The sequence below is a fragment of the Microplitis mediator genome, chromosome 9, assembly GCF_029852145.1.
Source record: "Microplitis mediator isolate UGA2020A chromosome 9, iyMicMedi2.1, whole genome shotgun sequence".
NCBI classification, from domain to species: Eukaryota; Metazoa; Arthropoda; class Insecta; order Hymenoptera; family Braconidae; genus Microplitis; species Microplitis mediator.
In genome coordinates this window covers 2,513,714-2,528,854 of record NC_079977.1, presented here as the reverse complement: position 1 = coordinate 2,528,854, position 15,141 = coordinate 2,513,714, and the positions used below count along the sequence as shown (strand labels likewise).

Genomic DNA, 15,141 nt, shown 5'->3' with positions numbered 1-15,141 from the left:
TCGACGATTTCTGTGAATTTCTACAAATTTAAGATCTGAAAAAAGGTCTGGCAACTATGAGATCTATCTGGATCGTAGATCTGCTTGAACTACCGGAGATCTAATATAAAAAAAAATCAGATCACCGCAGATCTAAAATTTGATCAGATTTCAGATCTCTGATGGTTTCGGCAGATCAAAGATTTCACGATAATATCAATAGAGATCTTTTTAGATTGATAAAGATCTACTAGAAAAAAAAAGATCTACTTAGATCGGCAAGATCTAACCATTAATTGTTCTAATAAAGCCTAGAGGTCACCGATCTCCAGCGATCTTCATAAATTTCTGCAGATGTAAGATCTCCTAAAAAACTGACATCCATAAGATCTACCTTGATCTCCGTAGATCTTAATTATTTTTCCCGAGGTTCCATAATTAAATATTCATATTTATTATTCAACATTTAATTATATATTTAAATATCTTAATAATATTTAAGTGTTTGTTCGAGTTGCGGCCGCGTTAGTTTAGCTCGATTGGCTTGTATATAAATATATACATATATATTTATGTATATATATATATGTAGAAGATCCGCGCCAGCGAGACTCAAGTTCTACGGGCAATTACAATATGAAAGGCGTATAAATCAGATGGTTTAATTAACGCGTTCATTATTATCACAACACCGGTATGATACCAGAGAGCTGCGAAAGTCTGCTAATATAAGAGTCGGTCGGTTGGTTGGTAGGTTGGATGCGTACCAGCGACGGAAAAAGGGTTGACATAAAAAAAGTGTACCGGGAATCGCGCGGGGACGAGGTGGAAATAAAAATAACTTAGGACATTATAATATCGAATGAATGATTCGTAACTAAGCGGTTTAATTATTGTTGTTTTTTTTTCTTGTGTCAGTTTCCGATGCGACAAGTCGAATCGGCGGGATTGGATGAAGGCCTCTAGTCGGTATTGGAAGGACGGGACGATATTATTATTCATGAAGCCACTCTGTGGTGTCTCTCGCACGCTCGAGGAGTACCAGGAGTTGCTGGTACTGCTGTAGGAAGAGAAATCTTCGGTACGAATAAAACCCAAGAGCACTCAGACTACAAAACAAATCGTCCATTCACTCGATTTATTATTGCCCGATTATTATTTTACACGACCTTTGGATTATGTCATCGTGACCAGGATTACTCTCATTCCGCTTAATCTTATTATCAAATTATTTTTTATTTTTTTCCCCAACTATTCATCAATTTGTTACGACAAATTTATTACTAAATATATTTATATAAAACGATACATTTATATAAAATCTCGACGGTACTCCACCCGTTTCATTGAAGTCTATTTTATTTTTTTTTTTTCAAAAAATTTTTTGACTACCAAATTGACATTCAAAAGTTATCACGAAAAAGTCAATATTTGAGCTGAACTAATAGAGATACGACAAAAATGCATATAAGCAATTTTGTAGGTCATTAAATTTCCTACAAAAAAGGTCTGATTACATTTTTACGTACGTCGCGTTATTTCGACGTAATTACAAATTTTTCAAAAAAATAAATTTTGACGGATTTTTATGAATTGCTCTCGTTTTCTTTCTATAACTTCTAAAGTATCAGAGATACGGCTATGAGTAATTAGACCTTTTTTGTAGCAAATTAAATTTCCTACAACTTTTGTCTCAAACATTTTTTCGTAACACCAATAGTTTCGCTACAAATTTAATTTAAAAATTCATTTTAGTGGATGTTCATTTAGATCCAGAAAAAAAATTCAAAATTTGTTGACAAACTGTCCATATTACCCCTCTGTGGAGGGAAAAAAAAATTCCGGGTCTCTCCCCTTGCTCTATAAATATAAATATTATTAATAGAGATCCCTCTGCTTGGCAGACATTTAAAGCATCGGTATCCCGATAATTTTTTCGTGACGTTCTGCTATTTCTTGTTCATATTCGCAACTCCTTCTCTTACTCGCAATCAGCAAGTGCTTGCAGGGGTATATTTTTAATTAATCGAATTATTGAACTGTATCACAATTGAATTGAATTAAGTGCAAAGCGTACTGTATAAGCTACTGCACTAGCAAGTGGCCAATTTTATGTCATTACTGCTGCCGGTATACTCACATATATATCTACCTCACATACACACTAAAATATATATACAACATAAGAACCGTTTGACAAAATAAGATTAAAAAATTATTAATATAATCCATTAGATTGAATCCATAAATAATTCGTTATTAATTTCGTTCCTTTTGATCTCCACGTTCTTCATTCCGTTAAAATTTATACTAAAGTATAAACAGTTTCCCTCTTCTTTCCCTTAATTTTCCCATTTCTCTAATTCACACTATCCGTTTCAGTCGCCTGAGACCACTGGGGCAGAGATCTCCTGCCTTCTATTCTGCCGCTTAGTCGGTTCCGGATTCTCGGTTTTACACGTAACATCCCTCCCCGGGCCGCACTCCTACTTCACAGCGAACCCGTCAGAGAAACGAGACGTCACGTGGTGGCTCGCGCTAATTACCGCCACCTCCATCACTTGTTAATATGTTTTACACGTGGATAAAGAGCTAAGATAATATTATTATTATTGTTATCGTGATTATCTGGATGAATGCTCAAACATACACTGCAAATCACAACGTATTCCCTGATGCTTTGCTTTAGACTTGACGTATTTCAATTAACCTTATTGCTGTGGGCTTATATGCCCGCCAAATATCATATGTTAAATTAATTCATCAAAACAGATATTTTACACTTTTGATTTTAATAATCGGAAGCTAATTTTGACTCACTTCTATTTCTGCTCTGAGAAAAAAAATAGTTGGGGAAAAATTCCCAGTAGGAAAATAGAACTCGTTTGAAACTGCACAGAAAAAAAGGATTTTTTGGCGCGAAAAAATTTTTGAACTGTGAATTGAAAACAGAAAAAACAAAACAGATATTTTACACTTTAAATTTTAATAATCGGAAGCTAATTTTGACCCACTTCCATTTCTGCTCTGAGAAAAAAATAGTTTTGGAAAAATTCCCAATAGGAAAATAGATGCTCGTTTGAAACTGCACAAAAAAAAAAGATTTTTTGGCGCGAAAAAATTTTTGAACTGTGAATTGAAAACAGAAAAAACAAAACAGATATTTTACACTTCAAATTTGAATAATCGGAAGCTAATTTTGACTCACTCCTATTTCTGCTCTGAGAAAAAAAATAATTTTGGGAAAATTCCTAGTAGGAAAATAGAACCTCGTTTGAAACTGCACGGAAAGAAAAAATTTTTTGGCGCGAAAAAATTTTGGAACTGTGAATTGAAAACAGAAAAATCAAAGCAGATATTTTATACTTCAAATTTTGATAATCGGAAGCTAATTTTCACTCACTCTCATTTCTGCTCTGAGAAAAAAAATAATTTTGGGAAAATTCCTAGTAGGAAAATAGAACCTCGTTTGAAACTGCACGGAAAGAAAAAATTTTTTGGCGCGAAAAAATTTTGGAACTGTGAATTGAAAACAGAAAAATCAAAGCAGATATTTTATACTTCAAATTTTGATAATCGGAAGCTAATTTTCACTCACTCTCATTTCTGCTCTGAGAAAAAAAATAATTTTGGGAAAATTCCTAGTAGGAAAATAGAACCTCGTTTGAAACTGCACGGAAAGAAAAAATTTTTTGGTGCGAAAAAATTTTGGAACTGTGAATTGAAAACAGAAAAATCAAAGCAGATATTTTATACTTCAAATTTTGATAATCGGAAGCTAATTTTCACTCACTCTCATTTCTGCTCTGAGAAAAAAAATAGTTTTGGAAAAATTCCCAATAGGAAAATAGATGCTCGTTTGAAACTGCACAAAAAAAAAAGATTTTTTGGCGCGAAAAAATTTTTGAACTGTGAATTGAAAACAGAAAAAACAAAACAGATATTTTACACTTCAAATTTGAATAATCGGAAGCTAATTTTGACTCACTCCTATTTCTGCTCTGAGAAAAAAATAGTTTTGGAAAAATTCCCAATAGGAAAATAGATGCTCGTTTGAAACTGCACAAAAAAAAAAGATTTTTTGGCGCGAAAAAATTTTTGAACTGTGAATTGAAAACAGAAAAAACAAAACAGATATTTTACACTTCAAATTTGAATAATCGGAAGCTAATTTTGACTCACTCCTATTTCTGCTCTGAGAAAAAAAATAATTTTGGGAAAATTCCTAGTAGGAAAATAGAACCTCGTTTGAAACTGCACGGAAAGAAAAAATTTTTTGGCGCGAAAAAATTTTGACTCTGTGAATTGAAAACAGAAAAATCAAAGCAGATATTTTATACTTCAAATTTTGATAATCGGAAGCTAATTTTCACTCACTCTCATTTCTGCTCTGAGAAAAAAAATAATTTTGGGAAAATTCCTAGTAGGAAAATAGAACCTCGTTTGAAACTGCACGGAAAGAAAAAATTTTTTGGCGCGAAAAAATTTTGGAACTGTGAATTGAAAACAGAAAAATCAAAGCAGATATTTTATACTTCAAATTTTGATAATCGGAAGCTAATTTTCACTCACTCTCATTTCTGCTCTGAGAAAAAAAATAATTTTGGGAAAATTCCTAGTAGGAAAATAGAACCTCGTTTGAAACTGCACGGAAAGAAAAAATTTTTTGGCGCGAAAAAATTTTGGAACTGTGAATTGAAAACAGAAAAATCAAAGCAGATATTTTATACTTCAAATTTTGATAATCGGAAGCTAATTTTCACTCACTCTCATTTCTGCTCTGAGAAAAAAAATAATTTTGGGAAAATTCCTAGTAGGAAAATAGAACCTCGTTTGAAACTGCACGGAAAGAAAAAATTTTTTGGCGCGAAAAAATTTTGGAACTGTGAATTGAAAACAGAAAAATCAAAGCAGATATTTTATACTTCAAATTTTGATAATCGGAAGCTAATTTTCACTCACTCTCATTTCTGCTCTGAGAAAAAAAATAATTTTGGGAAAATTCCCGGTAGGAAATTAGAACCTCATTTTAAACTGCACAGAAAAAAAAAGGATTTTTCGGCGCGAAAAAATTTTGGAACTGTGAATTGAAAACAGAAAAATCAAAGCAGATATTTTATACTTCAAATTTTGATAATCGGAAGCTAATTTTCACTCACTCTCATTTCTGCTCTGAGAAAAAAAATAATTTTGGGAAAATTCCTAGTAGGAAAATAGAACCTCGTTTGAAACTGCACGGAAAGAAAAAATTTTTTGGCGCGAAAAAATTTTGGAACTGTGAATTGAAAACAGAAAAATCAAAGCAGATATTTTATACTTCAAATTTTGATAATCGGAAGCTAATTTTCACTCACTCTCATTTCTGCTCTGAGAAAAAAAATAATTTTGGGAAAATTCCCGGTAGGAAATTAGAACCTCATTTTAAACTGCACAGAAAAAAAAAGGATTTTTCGGCGCGAAAAAATTTTGGAACTGTGAATTGAAAACAGAAAAATCAAAGCAGATATTTTATACTTCAAATTTTGATAATCGGAAGCTAATTTTCACTCACTCTCATTTCTGCTCTGAGAAAAAAAATAATTTTGGGAAAATTCCCGGTAGGAAATTAGAACCTCATTTTAAACTGCACAGAAAAAAAAAGGATTTTTCGGCGCGAAAAATTTTTGAACTGTGAATTGAAAACAGAAATTTTCTTAGGACTAAAATTTCTTGACTCGATCAGTTTTTTCTTCGTCTTTTTATTTATTTGTGTCAGAAAAAGGCTAAAAAGTGTACGAAAAAAATTTATTTTCACTTTTTTTGAGTTTCCCAAAGAATAAAAATGAAGTCTAATAATTTTTGGATATTTTTCAAAACAATAAATTATAAAAAAAAATGCACATAGTTTTTTTAATTTTCTATACGTGCATATTTTTAGTTTTTTTTTCCGTTTTTTTTTTGGCTGTCAACTTTAGGATCATTTCCAAAGAGAGTAAATTCCATTTTCCTTTAAGATGCTATTAATTGAAACATAAATTTTCTATAATTCAAAATATTATCCAACACAAATTTCAATACCCGTAAAAATCACATTGTGACGTGTCATTCAATTGGTAATGATAATTAAAAAATTTAAACATCAATAAGCTGAGACTTGACATCATTATTAATCTTATTAATAAAAATGAAATTCTGTCGGAGTTAAATAAAAAAATATTCATCTCATCAATTTTGAATTTTCAAATTTTTTACACACCTGTCAAATAATATATCACATATATATTGTATCAATTTAATCAATACATTATCAATAAGACAGACGTTCCATTTTCTTATTATAAATAATTTATATTAATGTCGCAAATAAATATCCACAAGTCGATTTTCAATTGAATTATTTTTTGAACCTACTCAATTATTCAACCAAAATTTATATATTTATATATATTAATATATATTCATCAACTAGGTCTCTTTGAATATTAATTCAGGTCACATTTTATGCACTCGCTTTAAAAAAAAACAATAAAAAAAATTTTGATCACTTTTTTGAGTTTCCCAAAAAATATTTAAGAAATTTCTGATGTAAAAAAAATTTTTTGTGCCAAGAAATAATTTTTTCTGTGCACGCTGGTGTAGCGGTGTAACCTAGTGGTATAAATTTGAATATAAAGCGTCGCAATAAAATTGAAATTCTTAAAACACAAGTTGTGAATTAATTATAAATCTTATCGATCAATAGTTATTGAGTTGTAGCATCCATAATTTAGTAGAAAGAGATAAAACGCGAGAGCAAGAGAGCCAAAGACGTGGCAACATAATTCGTGGGCAATAGTTGTCTCCTGGACTTAGTTAGGAGCGTTAATTAATTATAATTAAGTTACAGTTGACGTAGTCATAGCAGGATAAGCACGATAGTTCCAACACCGAAGGAACATCTATGCAGCAACAACGAGCGTTTTAAATTTTATTAACATTACTGACGATATTATGCAGATTTACCGCTACCTCGACTTGATGCTACTTCTTAACAATTTTATAAAGTCTTTACTCGATCCACTTTTACGATCTGCCACCCCGGCATCCTATTGCTTAAATACCGCACCATTTCATCCTGTCTACCAGACGGTACGTACCCTCTTCTAGCTCTTCATCTACCGACTTATACTCTGTAGTATCCCGGTCTTCGTCCTCATCCTCATCCCCATCCCTATCATCCTATCAAAGTGTCTGCAGCGCCAGTACAGTAAATTATTTACTTATTTACAGCTCGTAAACACCAACTTACAGCTCAAACTTTGGGACGTTTATATGAAAACGTAAGCTGTCTATTTTTCAATTCCCACCGTGACTGGGTTGTTAAAAAGTTAGTGTCCAACAAAAAAATATTCAATGTCAAAACACTTTTTACTTCGTAAAAACTGTACACTGTAAAAAAAGGTGTAAATTCACACCATCCCGGTGTTAAAAAAAGTAGTTTTACTTTTCAAGTATCAGAAATCGAATTGGATTTCAAATACCGAGGCACCGAACATCCAACGGACGCCCTAATTTTGGTCAGGATCGCGGTCTAAGAAATTTTATAGAAAGTCTAGACTCGGGTTCGGTGTTGAGAAAAAAATCTGAAAAACGGTTGACCCGTGGGCCCAAAAAGTATCAGAAGTCGAATTGGATTTCAAATACAAAAAAAAATTTTTTATTGTTTCAAAAATTAATGATACGACAGATTTGCCAATTTATGGAGAAATCCAAAGAATATTCGCCCACAATTAGATGCTAATGTTACTGTATAAAATATGGGAAATAGATTTTTATGATTCGCAGTCTCTTTGCAAACTAAATCAGCGACAAAAATAAAATAAAATTATCAATGATTAATTTATCATCTTAAAATCAGTCATTACCTCATGAAAAACATCAGAGTTATAATAAAAATAATTATAACATTTTTCCTCAATATTTAATTTTACAAGTGATCAAAAATCTCAGCCTTTCTTCAGTTTAATAAAAGTGACATTTCTTATTTTTCAGGAAATAAAATTTTTTCATACTCAATCGAAATTAATTAACTCTTATGTACACCGTTTTAACCCCCGTTGAAAACCACCCCCGGCGTGCATTTTAACACCAATTTTTTCCAGTGTATCCATCTCTCACACCAAAGTGATGCCAAGTGCCTGAAGGATAATTGTCATAAACAAAACAGACATCTGGATAAATCGTTAGTCCGTAATAAAATTATTGGCGTAGAGTTACGCCCACTTTATAATCAGGGGGTTGTTTCTGATGCTAGTGGTAATGTCGCCGCTAGTGCTTTGGTTCAAATTCACAAGAGGTACTACCTCTTACCAACGCTGCGTAAGAAGCTGTTAATCTTGAGTAATAAACTGTATTTTCATTATAATACCGCATGAATATGCAACGGCGATAATAGCCTTAATATCCCGTTGTGCATCTTCCCGTGCTTTCCCGTAGCTGATCCTTCCATACTTGAATTTGATACCCCACTGGATTTTATGCCACTACACATACATAAACACAGTACTATTCAGATCTATATCACTAATATATAACACCCGCTAAATAAATAATTTTCGTTATTGCACGCCTCGAAAGCGAAGCGGCGAGGTTGTGCTTTATAACGGACCTGTCAAGGTCACTTGACTTTTCCTCATTAAACTGTATATATTATTTTTATGTCACACTCACACGTTATTAAAAGCACACTAACCTAAAGAGGAAACACTAATTAATAAGACTGATACTTTCATTAAGTTGTCCGATACGTATTATAATAAAAAAAAGTTCAATAGAAAATATTTATCGTGGACGTCAGTTAGTCTGTAGTCCAAAAAAAGTCTGTGGCACGGATATTTCGTGAACGGCTTGACAAAATGACTTTATTTTTTTTTCACTGTCTTCAGAATTATGCAAAGAAGGTTCTTTTCGAAAATCACTACTGTAGACCCTCTCGTTTTTTTTTTAATAAATCATTTCTGTTAAAACCGGCACTATTCCATGTAAACAAACACACACTGCAGCCATTTTTTTATTTTATCGGGAATTTTTTTTTTATCATCGAACTTTGCTGATATCATAAGGTTCTACTTTACCATCAAATAATTTTTTTTTATTACCAACTGTCATAGAATTAACTAAATTAAAAAAAAAAACGACGAATTTCTTTCTGGATATTTATTAAAAAATTTTGTAATTAAAAATAAAAATTAATAATTTATATATTTCATTGTAACATAAGCGCTCGAGGTGTGCACTTTTGGATTTTCCAAACTTTTTTTGCACGCCTCGAAAGCGAAGCGGCGAGGTTGTGCTTTATAACGGACCTGTCAAGGTCACTTGACTTTTCCTCATTAAACTGTATATATTATTTTTATGTCACACTCACACGTTATAAAAAGCACATTAACCTAAAGAGGAAACACTAATTAATAAGACTGATACTTTCATTAAGTTGTTCGATACGTATTATAATAAAAAAAAGTTCAATAAAAAATATTTATCGTGGACGTCAGTTAGTCTGTAGTCCAAAAAAAGTCTGTGGCACGGATATTTTGTGAACAGCTTGACAAAATGACTTTATATTTTTTTCACTGTCTTCAGAATTATGCAAAGAAGGTTCTTTTCGAAAATCACTACTGTAGACCCTCTCGTTTTTTTTTTTAATAAATCATTTCTGTTAAAACCGGCACTATTCCATGTAAACAAACACACACTGCCGCCATTTTTTTATTTTATCGGGAATTTTTTTTTTATCATCGAACTTTGCTGATATCATAAGGTTCTACTTTACCATCAAATAATTTTTTTTTATTACCAACTGTCATAGAATTAACTAAATTAAAAAAAAAAAACGACGAATTTCTTTCTAGATATTTATTAAAAAATTTTGTAATGAAAAATAAAAATTAATAATTTATATATTTCATTGTAACATGAGCGTTCGAGGAGTGCACTTTTGGATTTCCCAAACTTTTTTTAATTCCGGCTCACATGTGAAGTACAGCAAAGAGTGGGGGTCGAAGAAGGAAGAGAACGGATTGGATTCGAATTAAATGGAAATAGGTCTTTTGTGTCTATAACTATCTGGCGTAGGAATAGAGGAGAGTCCACAGCGGGGCTTAAAGTTGTTAATATCGTGGGCTATCGTTGTGTGGATGCGCTTCGGACGAGTGTTCGATCCATTAATTGATGCAGTAGGTAGGAGATAGGTAACTAGGTGGGTTCGTAGGGTGGATAGCCAGGGTGTGGACCGTTTCGTGGCCTTAATGCGACTTAATGTAGGCAGTGGCCGAAGGAATAATAGTGGCCCGGCCTACCCAACATTCATTTATCTTAGTTTATTGCCGACTGCGGGGCAAACAAACACCGTTGGAATACGCAACGACGCGCCATTAACCTCTCGGTCGCGTTGCCAACCTGAGCTTAAGCCGAGTGTCCATCTCTCTTTACTACAGCATAAACTATATCTGTATATATATAAATATATATTGCTTTAAATGAACAACCTGCAAGCTCCAGTTAACGACGAAGATACCCGACTGCGGGATTTTATGCCATCGTTTTATTTCCGCAAGCCTGAGTCCGACTATCGTCGGTCTGCTGTGTGGAAAATTTTGTTTTGTAAAATAATTGAAATTAGGGGTGGGGCAAAGTGGGCCCATCTAAAAAAATTGTGTAAGACAAATTTATTGCTCGTTTTATATTTTTTAAATTCTTCACTTCGAATATGTTATGAATAAGCTGTGTTTATAATAAATGAGGAATTTTAAAATATGGGGTAAAGTGAGCCCCTTCCAAAAATTTTTTCATAAAATTGTTCTTCATTTGCTTTACTTTTTTTAAGTTTATTTAAATGCATGCTGAATTAATATTTTTCAAATAACGCTCTTTCTTTCAGACGGATAAAACTTTCGCACATGCGAAAAGAGAAATAAACCTAATTAGTAATTTGATAAGACATAAATAAGCTAATTAATAAATGAATAGTCGTCAAAAAGTAAAGGTGACTTATTATGAGCACGGTAAGAAATATTTTGCGGATATCACTATGCCAGTATGGGCTCGAACGCCATACTGTATGGTATCGAATATTTTTATAGGTTATAAAATTATATGCATAGATGATTCAACCATTGCGGCACAGAAAAAAAAATTATCTTGAGTCAAGAAAATATTTTTGAAGACAAACGTTTTCGGGAACCAAGTCAAGATTTTCTTGAGCTAAGAGAATTTGTCTTGGTTACAAAAAATTCGTCTTGGTCGGAAAAGATTTCTACTTTATCTGAAAAAATTTAGGTCTCCAAAAAAATTTTCTTGAATCAAGAATATTTACTTTCAGTCGAGATTTTTTTTTTTTCTGTGGGGAATAGTAACATTGGCGATAGTTGTCGCGGGCGCCGCAATGTTAGTTTGGCCGTCGAGCCCATACTGCGTTGCCGTATCTACATTGCTTCTGGCAGATACACCTAGTCTAACGACATCTACATGGTTTTTGTGGTCATACGATAGTATACATTGACTGACACACCAGAAATTATGGCGGGAAAAACTAGTAGCATTGTGCCCTCAGCATTGTAGTATGGGTGTCAGGCCATGTTGTTTTGCCGTGCCTGCTATACATACGTGTGAGCAATACAATAGCTCCAGTACTATATAGTATAGTAAATAACGCCATACTTCTGGGATTCGTTACAATACTGTCTTGGAACATTTCACATACTATTTTAGTATCTGTCTTGAAACCATACCAGGATGCTGTTGGCCATGCATTTCTTACCGTGTATGGTATCGATGGTTTCTATAGGTTATAAAAATATACGCATAGATGATTCAACCATTGCGGGAATAGTAACATTGGCAATAGTTGTTGCGGACGCCGCAATGTCAGTTTGGCCGTCGAGCCCATACTGCATTGCCGTATCTACATTGCTTTTGGCAGATAAACCTAGTCTAATAACATCTACATAGTTTTTGTGGTCATACGAACGCCATGCATCTACCGTGTTGTCTATAGAAAATTTTAGGGAGGCCCACTTTGCTCCACCCTTTCCTAAATAAAATATTTATCAATTATTGCTGTCAATAAAGTATGAGATGTCTGGGCTGTAAATTACATGAGTTTTATATCAGCCGACAGCTAAATATCGAGTGAAATAAAAAACAAGATATTGGAAGTACACAAAAGGTAAAAATGTGTTATGGCATAAACCAGCGGATACGTTGAGAATGCATATACATAGATACGAATGTAATGAGATTTTACAGTGCAGTTCACATAAAGCATTGGACGGGCGATGTTAAAAGAGAGGTGGACGAGTTGAGAGTAGGGTGCCAGCCAAAAGGGTGGCTAAAACGGTCGCGGGTGTACGATAAAAAACGCTTGCGCCTGAACGCATTACTTTTAGCCCCTCACCTCTATATCTATAGCATCCACCCCCATCTCTACCCCCTGTTCATCTGCTTCTGCTACTGCTACTATACACGTTGTTGTAATGTCCGCCATTCGCGTCCTGTCCATACGATAATCGCACTTTCCACCTATTCCTATTTCTACTCCTACAGCTACAACTGATGCCAACTCTGTAATATTTTTGAACCCTATTAGTAGTGGAGCTACGATTAATTCCAGACCATCAGACATACTGTCGATTATAAAAAAAAAAAAAAACACATGATTATTTTTTATTCTCTATCATTTTTAGTCCAATCCACTGGCAACGGTTCGTTACATCTATTTCCAGGGTAAATTCAAAAAAATATAAAATAAACGTAGACAATATGTCTGATGACGGAATTTAGACAAAGGCCATTGAAGTGGAGTAAAGTTACTCTGTTAAAATAAAGTGATGGGAATTTCACGGGCAAATAGGCGTCATCAAATGACTATCAATAAATTTGTAAATGCACCTGTATCACTGGGCATGTGTCCCTATATTTTTACCTTTATATATATATTGGATTACTGATTCACTCGTATAATGATCAAAAAATTATAAACAAAAGATTCCACGGATGGCGAGTCTTTTTCGTGGGTCAGCGAGGCGAAGCTTTTTGTGGCAGCTTTGATGCCGGTTTAACCAATCTCTCAATATGTATATATATATGTATATGTATATATATATATTAGTAGTAACAATAATAATAATAGTAATAGTAACAACAACATCATCAGTGTGCTAACAATTCTTCTCTTTCACTCACACTCGGAACTAGATCCCGTATCTTTATCTCACTTTATTTTCTCGATACCGCTCGCTGATGGCCAAACCTTTACTAATGCGGCTATATTTAAAAATTGACGCACTCTTCTGGAAAGTTACTGTACAAAGAGGAGTAGGGCCAGCCGTTACAACGCCGAGTTTATTAAAATCCAACGGGTATATATATTTTATTGTCGATTAAAGCGGCAAAATGATATTACGATTTAAATAATTTAATGTGCATTAAATTATTGTTATTATGGTGATTTTTTTTTGTTATTTATTTATTAAATTAATTAATTAATTAATTATTTTTTGTTGAGTGAATAAAAATATATCGTTGGTAGAGGGTATTAAGTTTTGTGTATGGAAGGATAAGGGAGGGGGGAATTAACTGTTTTAAATGGATGACAAATGCTAATTTTTTTTTTTGTCACTACGAGCCAATCCAATTTCAAAATGTCATTTATTGTTTCGAGAAAACAATAGTCGCTATTGGTATTTAGCCAAAGCTGCATTAAAACTTTACGGATTTTATCTGCTAGTGTATTTTACACGTAACGATTCGAAAATATTTTTATTTATTTTTTTAATTAATTTTATAAAAATCGAACCAGTAAAATACAATTTTTTTTTTTTTTTGCTGGAAGTCTTCAGTTTCCGTGGCGCCGCCAAATGATCGCGAATTCTTGTAGAACTCGACGAAAGACTTTTTCAAAAATTGACTAATTCCGGAGTATTTTTTTCTCAAAATTTTCGTCTTTAAATAGACGGAAAAAAATACAAAAAAATTGCAGATGTAAAAATCTATGAAATTTTCCTTTTTTTAAAAAATCGAATTTTTCTCGAAAATTAAGCGAGATATCGAAATTTTTATTCTTAAAAAGTTATGAGTGTAAATGTAGCAGGGATCAGTAAAATTGACAGCCAATCAATAATTTTTGGATTTTTTTTTAAACAAATTGGTTATGAAAAAAAAAAACTAAAAAAATGCACATTTAGAGAATTAAAAAACCTATAAGTGCAATTTTTTCAAATATTTTTTTTTTATAATTTATTATTTTTAAAAATCATCCAAAAATTATAAAACGTCGGCTAACTTATGATACTGAAATTAGCCGACGTCTAATAATTTTTTGATTTTTTGTAAGCGAGAAATTATAAAAAAAAAAATATTTCAAAAAATTGCACTTATAGTCTTTTAAATTTTCTTCATGTGCATATTTTTAGTTTTTTTTTTTTCTTCAAATTTAATTGTTCAAAAAAAATCAAAAAATTTTTAATTGTCCGCTAGCTTCAGGATCGCGCTAACTTTAGTATCATATGTAGCAGACATCAAATAAATTTCGAATTATAAATAAATAGAGTAAATAATTAAAAAACAATATTTTTAAAAAATGCACTTATTAATTACAAAATTTTTTGCATGTGCATTTTTTTAAAATTTGATTTTATTAATTGTTTTTCTCTATTTATTAATAATTTTGAATTTGTCTGATGTCTGCTACATTTAGTCATAAAAAAGTTTTACGTCGAGTTCTACAAGAACTCGCGGTCATTCGGCGGCACCACGGAAGCCGTAGAATTTTCTTTAATAGTCAAAATTAATTGCAAGTCATCATAAAATTTACCAAAAAAATTTGGGATAGGATTCAAAATTTTTTCCAATTCTTCTGAATATTTAAAAAATTCAGTGGATTTAGAAAAAAAAAACGAATGTAGCACTTGATAAAAATTATAAAAAAAATACAGTTGTGATGAAAAGGCGGTTAAAATTAAGGGGAGGTTATTAATGAAAGTCGAAGGATGTGGTGAAGGAGGAAACAAACTGTGAAGACAAATTGTCGTGTGTAATAAAGACGGGCAAGTGTGTAATGAGTAGGAAAGAGAGCCCGAGTTGGGAAAGGGGATAAAAAATAAAATAAAATAAAAGAGAAAGAGACTCAGTACAGGAGAAAGGGAG

At 32.5% G+C, this 15,141-nt stretch overlaps 1 protein-coding gene across 5 annotated transcripts in view; it reads right to left on the bottom strand.

Moving 5' to 3' along the window:
• Positions 1-15,141, bottom strand: part of LOC130675213 (POU domain, class 6, transcription factor 2) — a 139,357-nt gene that overhangs the window by 26,134 nt on the left and 98,082 nt on the right. The gene's annotated exons all lie outside the window — the stretch shown is intronic.